Source organism: Benincasa hispida, chromosome 7 (genome assembly GCF_027475165.1).
Source record: "Benincasa hispida cultivar pf3 chromosome 7, pf3_genome.v1.1, whole genome shotgun sequence".
Classification (NCBI taxonomy): Eukaryota; Viridiplantae; Streptophyta; class Magnoliopsida; order Cucurbitales; family Cucurbitaceae; genus Benincasa; species Benincasa hispida.
The window spans coordinates 8,110,209-8,129,814 of record NC_143484.1 but is presented as its reverse complement, the minus strand read 5'-3'; the positions used below and the strand labels follow the sequence as shown (position 1 = coordinate 8,129,814).

Below are 19,606 nucleotides of genomic sequence, written 5' to 3'. Positions count from 1 at the left end.
ACGAATGAATCAACGAACTCAAATTTTTCGAATTACAGACTCGATTGCAAAGTTAATTTTGCTTAAAAACATAGGGGCCCTAATAATTTACACTTTGTAATACCGAAAGCTTTAACAAAAAGGCAATTTAAACCCGAAACATTCATCAAATCCATCCACAAATGCAGAAACCCACCGCGACTTTAAAAAACGTTCAATTCAGATCTGTAATTTGGAATATCAAAGAAACTGGCTCTGATACCAATTGCAGGAAATCGGAATCACGATTTCCATGAGCAGTGGAAGTAAGACTATTCAAAATTACAATCATGAATAAACAAATCATTTATAGTCGACTTCAATACAAGCAGTTATACAATTTACAGAGAAATTACAGCATGAAACAACAAATGTACAGAGGGAAAAACTGTACTAACAATGGCAGAAGCGTCTCCACGCTCTATCTACATGACCACAACACCGCATGAACACTGTATGAATACTTCATGCTCGTCCTCAATGATCTCCTCGGTCACGATCTCCTCTGCAACACGAAGGGGCACCTCTGCAACACCACGAACGACCTCCAGAAAACCTCGACGGTGTCGAGTTGATTCTGACACCACCAATAAGGCGACCTTGGTATTCTCGATGTGATAATCTAGAGGGTGGGCTCTGTTCAGACTTGGTGTGAGGCAGACGAATGGAGGAAACAACGATAGCGTACATGACTGGGCAAGTGGGAGAAGTCGTAGACCTATCACATAGGTCGATGCCCAATCATTTAGATAAAACTATGTGATCATCTAGCAAAAGCTATGTGATTGTTTAGCTCTATCATCTAGCTCGATCTGTCGCGTACATACTCTACACGATCGTTTACCTTGGGCCAGCGACCATCTAGCAAAGCTATGCGATCGTTTAGTAAACACTGCACGATCGTTTAACTCGCACATGCACGATCGTTTAGCTCGTCCAGCCGTCATTTAGTAAATCTATATTCACTTGACGACTTCCATGAGTTTCTTTTCACCGGATATAAAACTCAAATACTTTTTTAAACTTTTTGTGAAAACTTCTTCTTTCAAAATTAGGAAACCACTTTCCTTTATACTCACGGTTACCATGATCCAATAACCACCCACTACATTTGGTTATTTAAAAGAAAAAAGTATTAATTATATAATAGTTAATATTATTTTAAATATAAATGATAACCAACTTATCATACTATATTTATAACCTATAGTTTTAATATTTCATCTCATGAAACATATAAACCATAGTTCTTTTTCTATTCCATGGTACTTAATGTAAATCTCATTTACATCAATCCTCCACTAGATGTATCTTATACATCATAATGATTATATCATATATAATCAAAATACCTCTTGTCAATTTGAACATTTCAAATCAACACCAAGAACTGATCCTTCAACATGAATCCAAGCTACCAAGGGGACCTCATGGACCTATAGATCCGAAGCTCCAACGATACGTGAACAACTGACTAAACTCTTTAGTCATGGGATCCATCATCCGTTAACTGCTAAGCACTCCACTAAAGATCGACAGCTGAACTCTCCTTACCATAGATATATTATGTGTCCATCTTAACCAATGAGTAGTGCGATAACCCTTCACAGATCGCTCGTAAGTACAGCTGAGCCAATAACCGTTATGGCCCTGTACCACTGATCCCTCTAATGAACATAAGTCATAGTCCTACTATGACTGAATCTTCTCTTCCAAAGAGAAGCTATGGCCACTATGTTCAAGCCCGGAATCAGCCCTTCAGGGAGCAATCTCTCTATTTATCCCTACTTTGGGAGAGGAGTGAATTCCATATTGTGAATTGAGTTCCCAAATCCCAGATCAGACAAGTCCCCAAAAAGGTAGGCATGTTGAGTTAGCAATCTGGCCACTTTCACTCATACTAATCAAAGGACCACCCTCAAAGGCAGGAGTTCACAAAACACTGAGGATTGAGGTCGTGTCACCTATGGTCGTTAAGGTGAGATGCAAGTCTCTAGTATCAACGACGTTATATACAGAGTCTAGTCATCTCGTTGTCCAAGTCTATACAAACTCTTTGTATAGGACACCCCCGCTCCACGTCTCCACACGAATGGTCAAGATCTACCATCTGTAGTAGTTTACAACACTTGCAAACCTCTACAAAGCGAGTCGTATCCATAGTGTTACTAGGATCAGGTATCCCACCTTAATCCTTATACTATGACCAATTTAGGTTATCACTTAAGGCATGATCCACTTGTATATCACATATACATGCTTAAGTTCACATAAGATAACCAAGGAGCTTTGTTTATTGGATATGAGTAAATGCAAGAATTAAATAACACTTATTTTATTCATTGAACAATGTGTATCTTTACAAAACAACGAGATTCTGGGAGAATTAGAACACCAATCCCAACATATCTGATGTACTTAATAAGAAACATAAGGTAATGCCCACCGCCTGTGAGATAATGGCATCATTCCAAGAGATGTTGGGGCAACCGTCATCCTCTATTTGACATGAAGCCATTAAGTATGTCTACTTACTCGCATGAAAGATGGAACCAACGTTAGTGAACATGTTCTCGATATGATGGTCCATTTTAATGTTGCTAAGGCTCATGAGGCGATGAAAGATGAAACAAGTCAAGTAAGTATGATATTGGAATCTCTCCTGGAGAGTTATCTACCATTCAAAACCAATGCTGTTATGAACAAAATTACTTATAATTTGACCACGTTATTGAATAAGTTACAGATATATCAGTCTATGATGAAACTTAAGGAGAAAGAAGTAAATGTTATTTCTAAACCTAAGAAGTTTTTTAAGGAGTCGGGATCTGGAACAAGTCCCACTGAAAACGAAAAAGTTTGTTCCTTCTTCTTCGAAAGACAAATCCGTACAAATGAAGAAAAAGGATAAAGGGAATAAGAAAACCACTGCTAAGAAAAACAAAAACAAAACTCCCAAAGGAAAATGTTTCCATTGTGGAGAAGATGGGCATTGGAAGTGTAACTGTCCAAAGTATTTAGCTGAAAAGAAAGCGGAAAAGGTGAAGCAAGGTAAATCAGATTTACTAGTAGTTGAAACATGTCTAGTGGAGAATACACACCTTACCTGGATATTAGATTTAGACGCTGCTAATCATGTTTACAGTTTTCTACAGGAAAATAGTTCTTGGAGAGAACTTTCTAGACAGGAAATGACTTTCAAGGTGGGAACGGGTGAAGTCATTTCAGCTCATTTAATGGGAGATGTCAAGCTATTTTTTGGAGTCTTTTATTTTACTTAGGAATGCATATTATGTACCTAAGATGAAAAGAAACTTAATCTTCATTGTCTGACTGCTAGAAAATATGTATAGAATATCTTTTGAATCTAATGAAGTGTTTGTTTTTTCAAGAGGTGTTCATATTTGTTCTGCAAGACTCGAAAATAACTTGTACATATTAAAACCAACTAAAGCAAAGGCCATTCTAAATATAGAGATGTTTAAAACGACTTAGACTCAAAATCAGAAACGAAAAATATCTCTTAACGCCTATCTATGGCACCTCAAACTTAATCACATTAATCTCAACAGGATTGAGAGATTAGTAAAAAACGGTCATATAAATCAGTTAAAAGATAGTTCTTTACCTCCATGTGAATCATGTCTTGAGGGAAAATGACAAAAAGTTCTTTTTCTAACAAAGGTCTTCGTGCCAAAGAGCCTCTCGAACTTATACATCCAGACCTATGTGGTCCGATGAATGTAAAAGCATGAGGAGGCTATCAGTATTTCGCCAGTTTTATTGATTATTACTCTAGATATGACTACATTTACTTAATCAGTCATAAGTCTAAAACTCTTTAAAAGTTCAAAGAATATAAGACCGAGATAGAAAATTTGTTAAGTAAAAGAATTAAAACATTTCGATCTGATCGAGGTGGTGAGTATATGGATTTTATTAGGAAACTTATTCTTATTAATACTTCGATTACATAACCGGCTGGCACAACAACTAAACGAAAACTGAGTTCTTTATTAAACGATAGCATTAAACAGGACTAAACGATCACTTACAATTTCTTCTCGATCGTTTATCAAATACTAAACGATCGTTTACAAGTTCTACACAGTCTGTAAGAATTACTAGACGATCGCTTACAAATTATTCCGCGATCGCTTACAAACTCCTACACGATCGCTTACAATCTATTACACAATCGCTTACTGATTATAACATGATCATCTACCACTACTACACGATCATCGGCCTCCGCTACACGATCACTTAAAAGAAGTAAATGATAGACAACACACGACGATAGGAACTACACGATGGATCGCTTGAGCTCCCACTTCCAGAATCAGTTTCCTAAATTTTACCTTGAGGACAAGGTAAAGATGGAGGGGGGAGGTAATGATAGGCATCTTACTCAAAGAATGAGGAGTAAAAGGTTAGAAGGAGTGTTGGCGTCAGTGGTTGAGTCCGTTAGGGAGGTTAAGAACTGCAACTAAAATTTTGTTCAGAAGTTGATCGTTTAAAAGAAGGAAGAAACAGAAAGGTGGGCACGGAAGATTTGATTGAGTTACGGTAGTTCTGAACATTTCAGTATTATGGAGGGAATTAATGGCTAACGACCTTAGCACATATAAATTTGATTCCAGATTTACTGTGCAAATAAAAACACCATATTTATGAATAAACGGTTTATTCATATCAAAAGAGACAGTATATTTACATTGTAATAAACACTTTATAGAAATAAGGTTCTTTTTTAGTTCAGGAACAATATATACATCATTTAAAATAAGAAACCTATTTTGTAAAGCTAACTGGAGTCCTCCCACTGCCACAGCTGAGACGATGTGCCCAGTGCCTACTCGCATCATCATCTCATCAGCCTCCAGTTGTCGCCAAGATCTAATCCCCTGAAAAGAAGAACAAACATGATTAGTGGCACTTGAATCAATTATCTAGGTAGAATCATCATTCTCAACTAAACAAGTTTCAAGCACAAGTAAATCACATTTACCTTTATCGGCCTTGGCCTTAGCCTTGGCTGCTTTCTTCTCTTTTAGATACCGAGGACAATTCCTCTTTCAGTGTTCATCTTGGTTGCAGTGGAAATACTTTCCCTTAGCAACTTGTGGACGCCTCCTTGGGGCGACAGGCGATGGGTTAGCAAGTGCCTTCCCTTTTCCCTTACCACCCTTCTTCCTCTTCCCCCTTTTCAGAGTTAGAAGTAGAAGGTGCAAACTTCGTTCCTGAGGTCGAACCTCTATGGAACGTCCTGGAGGATGAAGTAACATTTTCCTCACCCTTCTACCTCTCCTTACTTTTCAGTAAAGATTGGTATGTCTGCAACTCATCGAGGAGAGTTGTAAGGTTATAATTCACTTTGATAAGAACCACATTACTAACAAAGTGCAGGAAGTTCTTCGACAAAGAATGCAGGATTATGCTAACCTAGCTACCCTCATCGATGATAGACCCATTCAACTCCGCCACATTAAAGTGGACCAACATGTTAAGCACATGTTCATGAAAAAAGGTGCCTTCTTGCATTTTGGAGTTGAATATGTATTTAAGAGCCTCATGCATAAGCTATTCAGACGGTTGTCCAAAAATTCCCCACAGGGACTCCATGATCTCATGCGCTGAGACCATAGGCTCATGTTTCTTGGCCAAGACTTCAGAAAGACTTACCAAGATGTAGGCTCGGGCCTTCTCATTCACCCTTGTCCATCGCTTGTATGGCTCCCGAACATTTCGAGCGACATTTGGAGCTGGAATAAGAGGACAAGCCTTCGTGAGAGCGAACATGAGATCCTCGATGATTAGGATCGTCGTGATCATGTGTTTCCATGTTGTGAAATTATTGCCAGTAAGTTTTTCAGCTCTTAACAAAGCTAACGTGGTTGTTGCCATTTTTGAAAATGTTGCTGAAAATACGAACAAAACTTTATTAGATTTTGCTAAACCACTTTTAAACCAATCAGTTTTGCAAAACAGTTTCAAGTACCCTAAGTTATAGACTTCTATTTTGCAATGATGCCTCAGTGAGGCAAGACAAACGCCACCGGTGGGGTGATCAGTTGCCTCTTTGCTGGGATGAGACATTCTCAACCATTAGGCAGAACCAACTCTTGGAACGGAACCTAACAGCCACCATTTTTTGGTCCAAAATCATTAACTTTTAACTATTCCGCGTAAGTGTAACCCCTCACTTTCGGAGCCAGAGTCCCACCCTAATGCGCTCACATAGGGAAAAGACAGATTAGAACAAGAGACTAAGTTACCTTATCCTCTTATAGGAGATCAAATAAAGAAACGCGCAAAAATTCCATCCTTTAAGGGGACACTTCTAAGGTACCTCGAGGCAATACGCAGTAACTTTATTCAACCTAACGAGGGAGACTGAGGAATATGTTGTCGCACTTCCCGCTCCCACTTACTATGAACATTCTCTTCATCCACCTTGATATTGACCTACCCAAAAACCATCCATTGGGGGGACACGCTAAAGGTGCTACGAGGCCAGGGATAGATCTCACGGTGTGGACTATTTAAGAGAAACGTGAAAGGTTTAAGTGAAGCATCTTATGCCCCAAGAACCTCCCACTGAATGTTCTGCCTAGGGATTGATTAACCTAGACAATCCGGCTACTGATTTTAGTCTAAGTCATCTTTTTAAACTCTGCTCATAAACAACGTTTGTCTATGAAATATGAATAAGTTCAAGCAGTCACATTTAAACACTTTAATGGATTGTCCTTAACTTGCATGTATGCATCAAATCTATCTAATTCACCTTTCCAGGTAAGTTTCCAGGTAGGGGTGTTACGTTTCTGTCAACTTAAACACCCCAGCCTAGACAGAACCCGCCTTAGACAAAAAGTCCCTTATAAATAAATTTGCTACACTTTAACCTTTTATTAGCCAATTCAATCCTATTAAATTGATTAAAAGATTAAAACCTTAGGGTTGCTAATCGTATTAGAACCGTGATCTTAGGTCTATGTGATCCAAGTTTTAAACATTTTAAAACCATGAATTAAACCTAAGTGAGCATATATGTCTTTCTTATTTCTTTTAGTTCTAATTTCTCTTTAACTTTTAAAAAGAAACAACTAAAATCATTGCGCACAACTAGGCATTTATAACATTTATACGATAACCTATGTGTCATGCTTCATGCAATGTCCGATTATTACTATATATAACTTTTATATAATGCGTAACAACCAAGCAAACATGCTATCATTCACCCTTATACTATAACATTTATAATATAAAGATGATGCATGCCAATGTTTTTTTATGCATGCATAAATATAACTCTTATATTATATGATGCATGAGCATGCTCTTACATAATTAAAATCATGCTTCTCTAAATTATAACAATTATAATAAAGAGAGGATGCATGACCATTGCATAATCTAAGAAGGGATTTACTATATGTGCATACCATATGACATATAAAGACATACATCGCATGTAATAATCAAAGGATTAATGGACCGAGATGAGCCTTTATAAAAAAATTGAATGAAAAAACCCTATCTATTACATTTTTCATCGAGCAAACCGGTTCACAGGCAAACCGGGTCTTGAACCGCCAGGAGGACTTCATCATGTAGCAAACTTTGCAGGTAGACGATCGTTCAACGCGCACTAGACGATAGGAACATAAGTAAACGATCACGTAGACGACTACTAAGCTGTGAAGCTTGATCGTCTATGCGATTGTGTAGTGCGACGACAGGTAAACGATTTACCTTAAGTTACTAAACGATCATTTAGTCAGTTACTAAGTGATGAAGCTTGCTGACCTAAATGATCGTCTAGCGCGCGCTTTAAACGATATGCGAGCGTCTCATCGTCTACACGATGCGTGCAACCAGGTAAACGATTTACCTTGCGATACTAAGCGATCGTTTAGTCAGTTACCAAGCGATGAAGCTTGTTGACCTAAATGATCGTCTAGCGCGCCCACACGTTAAGCGATCCGTGAGCATCTCATCGTCTACACAACACAATACTCAGTAATCGCGTACTCGATCGTCAACCCGATGCGACCAACTCTTGATTGCATTTACCATCATTTAATCGATGTGTTATCAGTGATCGCGTACTTCTTCATCTTTACAATGCAATGGACAGCGATCGCGTAGAACTTCTTCTGCACGATGCTTTCAACCCTAGATCGCCTCCTTCCTTGAAGAGCCGCAACGCTTTCCCAGACTCGATGACGATTATTAATGCCCAAAAATGCAGGGGCCTTTAAAAATAACCGCAAATGTAAAAGGATCTTAAAGAAACTGAGGCTAATCATCCCAAAAACATCTATTAATCCAACACATCCACAGTAGATTTAACAATTAAACAGCGTAGAAATGCACCCACCATGAATGTATATTTCATTTTGTTGCAATAGATGAAATCAGAGTATCAGAACCTAGCTTTGATACTAATTGAAGGATCTCATACTGAGAGTTCGATGAGCACGTTCAGATCGCTCCGATCTCACCATGACCGAAATATAACAATATACATTCATCACATACAGTTATGCAAATAAGTCTAATGATCGGCATGCTATGAACAACAAAAACATAAGGGAAAGAGTTCTGTACCAGTTGAACGTGGACCTTGTGGGAGCGTCTCATCCCAAAAACATCTTCAAACTTCAGAACCCCAACACAGTGGAACCCTCCAATAAATCTACCAACGCCCAGTGGGAACGTCGTTTGCAATAGCACGATCAACGCAAACACGAACGCCGCAACGGGGACGAAACCACCACTAATGAGCCCCGGGTATTCTCGGAGTGAAAACCCAAAGGATGGGCTTTGGTGAATTTGGTAGAGGAGAGAGGAAAAACAAGTCGTGTAGAAGATAAGCAAGTGGGAGAGTAAACAATGCTATCGTATAGCAGAAGTGCTTATCGCATAGAGGAGCTACACGATCGTGAGGAAATGTTGAATGATCGTTTAGGAAATGGTGTATGATCATTTAGTTAAATCGCGAGGTGGACGATCGTTTAGGCGGAGAAGCAACTATCGTATTGGCTCTCGAGTGATTGTTTCACGAAATCTTTTGGGCGGAAGAATTAATATCGATTGCACGATGTAAAAATGAAAACGTTTTTCACTTTTAACTCATCGGTTACCATAACCGATGCTGCCCACTAACCCACGTCCGAACGTGGAAAAAGGATTAATTATCATATAATTAATCAATTGATTAATTAATAAATATAATCATATTGTATTTATATCCTATAGTTTGATATCATATATCTATTATAATATTTTCTCCTCTACTTCATATAAATCATATTTATATCCAATTTCCTCCAAAATAATGTACCTCATACATTTGCCAATTATATCATATATAATCGAACTTTCTCTTGTTAATTTGAACATTTCAAATTAACCCAAATACTGGTTCTCGACTTTGTCTAAGCTACCCAGGGGACCTAATGGACCTGTGGCTCGAAGCTTCAATGGTATGTGAATAACTAACTAAACTCTTTAGTCACGAGATCCGCCATCCGTTAACTGTCAAACATTCCACTAAAGACCAACAGTTGAACTCTTCTTACCACAGATATATTTCTCTGTCCATCTGATATAACCAATTATTAGTACGATGACCCTTCATAGATGCTCGTAACTACAGTTGGGCCAATTTACCGTTTTGCCCCTGTAATTACATCTCACTCCTTAAGTACCACTGATTCCTCTAATGAATAATACAACATAATCCAACTATGTGTGAACACCTCTCGGGCCAAGAGAAGGTGTTTGATGCCACATCGTTCAAGCCCTGGAATCAGCCCTTAAGGGAGCCATCTATCTACTTACCCCTGCCTCGGGGAAGGAGTGAATTCCATCTTGTGTAGCTGAGTTCCCAGCTCTCAAATCAGAAAAATCCCCAAAATGGTAGGTTTGAATCGGCCACTTGGCCATTCACACCCATACAAATCAAAGGACCACCCTCAATGGCAGGAGTTCTCAACTCACTCAGGATTGAGGTCATGTTACCTATGGTCATCCTAGTGAAGTGAAGTCTCTGTCATGAACGGTGTTATATAACGAGACGTTACACTTCGTGGTCAGGTTTTATACAAACTCTTTGTATAGGACGCCCCCGCTCGCATGTCCCCAATACAAATGATTAGGATCAGACCATCTGTGACAAGGCACAACACTTGTGACCATTCCACAAAGTGGGCCGCGTCCGTAGCGTTACCAGGATAAGGTTTCCCTCCTATATCCATATACTACAGACCATTTTGGTTATCACTCAAGACATGATCCACTTGTATGTCACCACATACATGCTTGAGTCACATTTAGATAACCAGGGATTTTATGTTTATTGGTTTGTGGTAAAGCAAATAAAACAAGTAAATGAGTAGAATACAAGATGTGAAGTAAATATCATATATTAAAAACACAGCGTTCGTACATACTGTTTACAAACTATAGGACACGAGACTTTAGGGCATCAACCCCAACATTAAGCTCCCTTTATACTTCAACACGCCTTGCTGTATAGAAAAATCCTGCACCCTGTCCTCTTTCTTTAGTACACGGTCTTTAATCTTTGTAACCGAACATCGAGCTCAACTTCCTTCTGAATCACAACTATATCAATCAAAGTAGGAGCTAATATTTGAGCTAGCTGAGCCTCTATCTCCACCCTGGATAAGGCATTTGTGGCACCGTTCTCCTATCCTGGTTAGCATATCACTTCAAAGTCATAGCCAAGTAACTTAGCTATTGATGGTTGATTTATCATGCGATGTAAGGATGTGTGGATGCGATGATAATGCAAGTTTTCCTAACAAAGCCCAAGTATAAGCGGTCTTAGGGTCCTGGTAAGTCCAGGGTCGAACGTAGGGATTACTAAATAGATATACGATGGACTCTCTGATCCTATTGCGATGGTGATAAAGAAGTAGATGGTGAATTAACTTAGATTTTCTAATGCGATGGAATCAAATGCGAAGCGATGAAAGGGTGGTGTTGTAACAAGTATGCGATGAAGGGGTTAAGAAGATATTTTAGATAGCATTTCTTAAGATTTTGTACAAGTCATGCGATCATGCTACACACAAATATTAAGCACTACATTTCTCAATGAATAGTGCCACATTTTCTATTTCTAGGATGCATGCAATGTGTATGGAATGTAGCAGATAGAACTTATTTCTAAGTCTCTACTCTTGCTTATGCGATCTAATTTGACTCTCTCAAGCCTAGATTTTGTCTTTAGACTACTCTCTCAAGTACTCCAACTAATGAATGAAGCATACATAAGACAAGATGATCGCATAAAGTGCACAGCTTACGTCATGCCAGTTAAGTACTTCTCAACCCATTCACAAATTTAGTTACTCATGCTTGGTGTGGAGAGACTGAACATAAATTGAAATGAAGTTTGCATTTTTGCAAATAAAGTGTTAAGTACAAAACAATAAATGGAATAAGAAGTATCAAGCCAGGTAAGCAATGTCTTACTTCCTCTGGCTCTTTACACTACTATTATCACTTCAATTCTTTCCCAAGTTTTTAACTCTTGCTTTCGTAAGGGTTTAGTGTCTCTTCCCCGTGCTGTTTCCAGCAGTCTCTCAACCTCTCCGAAAATTAATTCCTTCTCAAGAATTCCCTTCCCTCAGCTTCGCCTCGCCTCCTCGTGTGCTTTTTCTGGTTTGGTAGCATTAAGTATTTATAGACTTCTAGGCAAATAAGTTCTTCTCACTAATGATTGCGTGGATGGGTAGCATTAATTTCCATACCCTGTTGCGCCATCTAATAGTCACCAAAAGTTCAATGTATTTGCAATGCTATGGTCTTTCGGCCATCGACTGTATTTCTGAATTGATCGTTATCAGCTTTACGTCCCATCATGTTTCATTATGTTGTCGCCTTTATGTAAGATCTTTACACGATCATCTGTGAGGTACCCTTGGACCGCAAACTCAAACGCGCCATCGCATTGTGCCCTTGGAACACAAACTCAAGCACGCCATCACATTATACCTGCACAGAATAATGTAATTTAACTGTTTTTATGCGATGAGCATTAGCAATCGCAATTTTCTTTTAGTTTGTTGCATTCAATCGTAATATTGTCTATTTTACCATCGTTTTCTCCCATTGTTTTAATAATTTGAACATTAATAACTTGCATTTCTACCATTTATCAGCTACCCACTTCTGATACTATAGCTATATCGTCCTCTATTCCAGTAGAAATTTCAAAGCCTTCTGATCAGTCTTGATAACAAAACGTCGTCCTAACAAATAAGGACGCCACCTCTGCATGGCCATGACAACCGCTAACAATTTCCTCTCATACACAAGCTTCGCATGATCCCGCAAGGATAGAGTATGGCTGTAAAAAGCGATCGGTCGCTTCTGTTGCACCAACACCACGCCTATGCCATATCCAGATGCATCTGTCTTCACCTCAAATGGTATACTAAAATCAGGGAGCGCCAATACAGGTAACATCATCATGGTTGTTTTGAGCTTCTCAAAAGCAAACTAAGCATCCTCTGTGTTGGGGTTGATTCCCTAAAGTCTCGTGTCCTATAGTTTGTAAACAGTTTGTATGAACGCTTGTGTTGTTAATATATGATATTTACTTCACATCTTGTATTTTGCTTAGTTACTTGTTTTATTTTCTTTACCACAAACCAATAAACATAAAATCCTTGGTTATCTGTATGTAACTCAAGCATGCATATGGTGACATACAAGTGGATCATGTCTTGAGCGATAACCAAAATGGTCTGTAGTATATGGATATAGGAGGGAAACCTTATCCTGGTAACGCTACGAATGCGGCTCGCTTTATGGAATGGTCATAAGTATTGTGACTTGTCATAGATGGTCTGATCCTGATCATTCGTGTTGGGAACATGCGAGCGGAAGCGTCCTATACAAAGAGTTTGTATAAAACCTGACCGCGAAGTGTTAACGTCTCGTTATATAACACTATTCATGACAGAGACTTCATCTCACTAGAATGACCATAGGTAACATGACCTCAATCCTGAGTGAGTTGGGAACTCCTGCCATTGAGGGCGATCCTTTGATTTGTATGGGTGCGAGTGGCTTGGTCACCGATTCAAATCTACCATTTTAGAGATTCGTCTGATTTGGGAGCTGGGAACTCAGCTACACAAGATGGAATTCACTCCTTCCCCGAGGCAGGGTAAGTAGATAGATAGCTCCTTTAAGGGCTGATTCCGGGGCTTGAACGATGTGGCGCCACACATCTTCTCTTGGCCCGAGAGGTGTTCACACATAGTTGGACTATGCTGTATTATTCATTAGAGGAATCAGTGGTACTTAAAGAGTGAGATGTAACTACAGGGGCATAATGGTAATTTGGCCCAGTTGTACTTACGAGCATCTGTGAAGGATCATCGTACTCATGATTGGTTATATCCAATGGACACAAAAATATATCTGTGGTAAGAAGAGTTCTGCTGTTGGTCTTTAGTGGAATGTCTGATAGTTAATGGATTGTAGATCTCGTGGCTAAAGAGTTTAGTCAGCTATTCACGGACCATTGGAGCTTCGAGCCACAGGTCCATCAGGACCCCTGGGTAGCTTGGATAAAGTCGAGAACCAATATTTGGGTTAATTTGAAATGTTCAAATTGATAAGAAAGAGTTCGATTATATATGATATAATTAGACTGATTAATTATATATGATATAATTGGCTAAATGTATGAGATACATTATTTTGGAGGAAATTAGATATAAATATAATTTATATCAAATAGAGGAGAAAATACTATAGTAGATATGTGATATCAAACTATAGAGTAAAAAAATAATATGACTATATTTATTAATTAATTAATTGGTTAATTATATGATAGTTAAGCCAATTTTCACGTTTGGACGTAGGTTAGTGGGAATGATTCGGTTATTGTAACCGATGAAATAAAAATGAAATCGTTTCATTTTTGAAGACCTCGTTCATCAATCGTCCAAAAGAATAAAAAGTGTGCGTTGGTAGAAAGCAAAACAATCGCTTAAGTGTTTTTGAGAGCCTATACGATAGCACACTTTGCCCAAATGATCGTCTACCTCATGTCTAAATGATCGCACATTATTTCCTACACAATCGGATAGCTTCTCTAAATGGTTATTTCTGCTATGCGATAGCATTTTCTTCCCTCCCACTTGCTTATCACCTACACGATTCGTGTTTCCTCCTTCCTCTACCAAATTCACCAAAGCCCCTGATGGCCTCGGCATTCCCCTGCGTCCCTTGCGACCTGGCTACGTCATCCTCACTTGCCTTGAATGCTTCTAGAAGTAAAAATTGTCCCCACAAACTAACATGGGTCCTTTCAGCATGCTTTATCCTTACTCACATGCATCTTAGGAAAATTCCTAGGAGGTCACCTAACATAGGATTGCTCCAAGTTAAACACGCTTAACTTTGGAGTTCTTATGATTGAGCCACCGAAAAGGAAGGTGCACCTTGTTTGTATAGGTAGTAACTTTCATTTCTTTTAAGCCTTTCTTAACCATACTTTCATGTCCTCAGGATCCCTCTCATTCGGATGTGATATCGGTTCATTCATGTACCCCTTCTGAACTCGGGTCGTTATACTTTCCCTTGTTATTTATCCTGTTCTTAGCATGCCGATAACTAAGTTTTGTTTGCATAACTGTATGTGTTGAATGTATATATTTTCATTTCAGTCACTGTGAGATCGGAGCGATCCGAACACGCTCATGGAACTCTTAGATATGAGATCCTTCACTCTGTCCATCGGAATGTCCCACCCTTCAAAATTTGTGTGAAAGTCGCTGCTATACTGCCATAATTTTGTACAAACCTTCGATAGTAACCAGATAAGCCCAAGAATCCCCGTACCTCCTTCGTTCTCTTAGGACCAGCCACTCCAACACTGCTCTCGTACCTTCTCCGGATCAACCTCCATGCCCCGTTGAGAAATAATATGCCCTAAATACCCTATCTCTTACAAACTGACATTTCTTCTGATTAGGGTAGAGTTCGTTCTCCCTTAAGACTGCCATTACTACTTCTAAATGCTGCAAGTGTTCTTTGAAGTTTCAACTATCCACCAATATATCATCAAAAAATACTAACACAAAGTGGCGCAAATACGGTCTGAATATATGGTTCATCAATGCTTGAAAAGTAGAAAGTGCATTAGTTAAACCGAAAGGCATTACCAGAAATTCAAAGTGTCCCTCATGTGTCCAGAATGCTGTCTTTTCCACATCCCTCTTATTCATTCAGATTTGATGATATCCGAACTTCAAATCCAGCTTTGAGAAGTAGGCAGCTCCATGTATCTCATCGAAAAGCTCTTCTATTACAGGGATCGGAAATTTATCCAAAATAGTAGCAGTGTTAAGGGCACGATAATCTACACAAAACCTCCATCCTCTATTCTTCTTTTTAACCAACAGAACAGGACTTAAATATGAACTGGTACTCGGCTGAATGATGCTCGAGTCCAGGATTTCCTCCACTAGTTTCTCCATCTCAACTTTCTGATAGTATGCATACCGATATGGTTGAACATTTATGGGATTGGTTCCTTCCTTCAAGTGAATGTGATGCTCAATATTCCAACGAGGAGGTAACTCTCCAGGCCATTCAAATACATCTTGAAATTTGTTGAGCACATTTGACAAAGACTCCGGTACTGATTCAACTACTCTGTATTCCTCATGCTCATCTGTTATCTCGTCTCCCTTCAACAGTCTACATTCAACCAAGAATCCTTGATCTTCTGTCTCCCACGTTTTTACCATACATTTTAGACTGATCCTCACCTTCGTCAGACTTGGATCCCCCTGCAGTGCTATCTTCCACCCCTCACGAGTGAACGTCATTGTGAGATTTCACCAGTCAACCTCTGTTTTTCCCAAGGAATGTAACCACTGCATTCCTAAAATCACATCCACACTCCCCAACTCCAGTGGTAAGAAACTATCACTCACTTTCCAATCACCCAGCTTCATTTTTGCATTTTACAGACTCCCTTTCCATGCACCACAGTTCCTGATCCCAGAACAACTCCATTATTGGTTGTATTCGTGACATCCAACTACAGACAATTCACTAGACCTTCTGTTATGAAGTTATGTGTAGCACACAATTTATTAGCACCACGATGGATTCTTCTCTAATGTCCCCTTTAATCTTCATTGTTCATGGATTAGTTAATCCCACAACCGAATTCACAGACAGTTCAGAAATTGGCGAAAGTTCTTCGCTCAATGTCAACATATTCAGCTCTAACATCTCTTCTCTAACTTCATCATCTTCACACAATTCCCATTCTTCACCAGACGCTTGAACTACAAGTAATCTTAGTTCTCTCAATTCCTGCCCTTTGCAATGATGCCCAATAGTGTACTTCTCATCACACTAGAAACAGAGTCCTTTTTCTCTCTTCGACTAAAATTCAGCATCCGTTAATCTCCTTGCTGGAGTGTCTCTCCGATTATTGTTGTTTTTGTTCCCCCATAAGGTAATGGTCCTCATCGAAAAGGACTCTCCAGTTTTCCTTCATTCTTTCAGTCCACCCCCCGCCTACCGATTTATTCACATTATCAATGTTGAATTTACGAAGTGTTTGAGTTTTGGAACTTACCTCCATATGTTCACGCTCGTCACTCTTTGACCCACGCGTTTTCTCTATCTTCAACACATTGGGCTAACGACATCATTTGCGCCAATCTGGTAGGATCCCAACATTCAACTTTCGCCTTTATCCATGGTGCCAATCCGTTCATGAATGTCTCCTCTAAAACTTCATTCGGCAGATGAGGCAACCGCGCTACTAACTTATCGAACACATTTCGATATGCCTCCATAATTGTTTCTTGTTTAATAGCCAATAATCTTCCACAAATCGATCCCTCCCTTAAAGATCGAAATCGGACTAACATTCTTTTCTTTAAGTCTTTCTAGTCTTTAAACGGTTCTCTGCCCTCTTTTGACCGGTACTAGTCTAGTGCGGCACCGTCGAAGCTTACAACTGCCACGGTCATCTTCTCCGATTTAGTCAACTTATGAATTTGAAAATATTGATTTGCTCTGAATAGCCAAGCATCTGGATGGCTTCCGCTAAACACCGACATTTCAACTTTCTTGAATTTACTACGGTCGCCAAACGCTTCTTCCCCGATTGCTTTCACCGAACTATTTGTTCCATAGACATTATTGGTATTCGATCCTTTCTCTTCCTCTACCACCTTTGCTTTGCCCTTGGCCATTTCTGTAACGTAGGAAATGAGCATCTGTTGGTGTTTCTCCACCTGCATTCCCAATTGCTCGATGCTTTTCGCTAACGATGCCAGATTCTCCTCTATAGTTGGCAACTTCTGCATTTCGACTTTAAGTCTAGAGATCTCTTGGTCGAGCAACTCAAGTTTCTCTTCAAAGCATTTCTGAGCCATGCTTTCCCAGGTGATTGCTCTGAGACCAATTTGTTAGGAAACTGATTCTTATTAATACTTTGATTATGTAACCAGCCAGCACAACAGCTAAACGAAGACTGAGTTCTTTATTAAACGATAGTGTCAAACAGGACTAAACGATCACTTACAATTGCTTCTTGATCGTTTATCAAATACTAAACGATCGTTTAGAAGTTCTACATGGTCGCTAAGAATTACTAGACGATCGCTTACAAAATAATCCACAATCGCTTACAAACTCCTACACAATCGAAGACGCACCTAGCTTATTCAGTTAGCGCAATAAAAAAAAAAGCAATTCGCCGCAAAGAAGGATGCGTTCATAAATAATGTGGGCGACAACGCAAATTTGGGGGTTGTATCTTTCCTTGACTTCGTTATTTCCAAATGTTGCTCTATCGCATCGCATTTTAATTTTGAAAATTTTATTGTCGCATCCTTTTTAGTCGGCGCAATCATTTAACACTTATTAATTTAGTAAGTCACTGCATTATTTCTCCTTGCCAATTATGATTTCAATGATGAAATGCATGCCTCTATTTTTACGTATATACTAGAGTCAACTAAATTTTAGGACAGTCAACTCATGAAATATTTCTAGAAGTTAGGGGACTTCGGCAATACTTTATGCTAACGGTAATTTTTTTATTTTCTTTGCAGCTTTCAATCTCTGACGAATTACGACCCAAAGATTGAAAGAACGTTTCGACGAAGATTTAGAACCAACCGCCAACAACAACAATATAGAACTCCAAGAATGGCGGAATAACCAGAAGAGAGGGTCACAAACGCAAATAATATAATGGCCGACCCCATCTTCCTGGCGAATGATCGCAATAAACCCATTCGGGACTAGGCATCGCCCAACCTATATGATTTCTTCCCAGGAATCATGAGGCCAGCGCTAGACAGATCAAGGTTTAAAATGAAATCGGTTATGTTACAGATATTTAAATGGTCGGACAGTTTGGTGGAAGGCGTGGCGAGTATCTGCACGCCCATCTCTAGAGTTTTATTGAAATCTGCAACACTTTTGTGTTCCCAAATATCTTTACCGAGGAGGTTTGACTAACGTTGTTCTCATTTCCTTATGCAATCAAGCACGGAAATAGGCTTATTCTCTCGAACCAGGGGAGATAACATCGTGGGAACAAGTAGTGGAAAAGTTCAACGCAAGAAGGAGAAAGTTAATTACGAATTTTGAACAGGAAATTGACGAATCGCTCATTGATGCTTGGGCGAGGTTTAAGAGGCTAGTAAGAGATTGCCTGCATAACAGCTTACAAGACTGCTTATAGATGGAGGTTTTCTACCAAGGATTAAACCCTGCATCGCAGACGGCTGCAAATGCGGCAGCAGCTTGTGGTCTGCTTGATAAAACTTGCGATGAGGCGGAAAATATACTTGATCGCATTTCAAAAAATCACGAGGACTGGAGAGAAAGCGATCAAAGATTAAGAATTAAAGACAGTGATGCAAACAACGGGGCCATCACATCCCTTTAGAACCAAATGACTGTGATGATGAGTTTGAGGCATCTCAATTAATAGCACGGGAATGCAAAAAGGGGTCAACGCAATTGCTCAAATGACCACAAGTTGTGTCATCTGTGGAGAAGCACATCCGATGGAAGAATGCCCAAGAAATCCGCGGTCAGTATGCTTCATAAAGAATAACCCTTTCTCTGATACATACAACCCCCGGTGGAGAAACCACCCTAACTTCTCGTGGAAAAATCAACAGCAAAATTTTTAATCAGTGGCGCAAAAAGAAGGGCCACCGGGAGTTTTCCCGCGTACCAACGGTCAAACGCAAAATCAAGCCAGCAGTTCGCAGGCACCGCAATCTTCATCCTTAGAGAGCTTGCTGAAGCAGTATATTGAGAAGAATGAATTAGTGCTTCAGAATCAAGCAACGTCCATCCGAAATCTTGAAATTAAGTTAGGACAGATTGCGGGCGAACTCAAAATAGACCACAAGGAGTGTTGTCGAGCTCAACTGAGCTCCCTCGCAACGTTGGGGATATAGGAAAGAAGCAATGCTTAGCAGTCTCTTTGCTAAGTGAAAAAATGATAGTGGAAGTAGGGGAAGAACCC

At 39.4% G+C, this 19,606-nt stretch overlaps 1 non-coding gene across 1 annotated transcript; it reads right to left on the bottom strand.

Moving 5' to 3' along the window:
• Positions 1-18,685: 18,685 nt before the first annotated feature.
• LOC120068977 (small nucleolar RNA R71) lies at positions 18,686-18,792 on the bottom strand. The gene has a single exon (XR_005479412.1). It is a non-coding gene; the product is annotated as a small nucleolar RNA R71 (small nucleolar RNA).
• Positions 18,793-19,606: the final 814 nt, after the last annotated feature.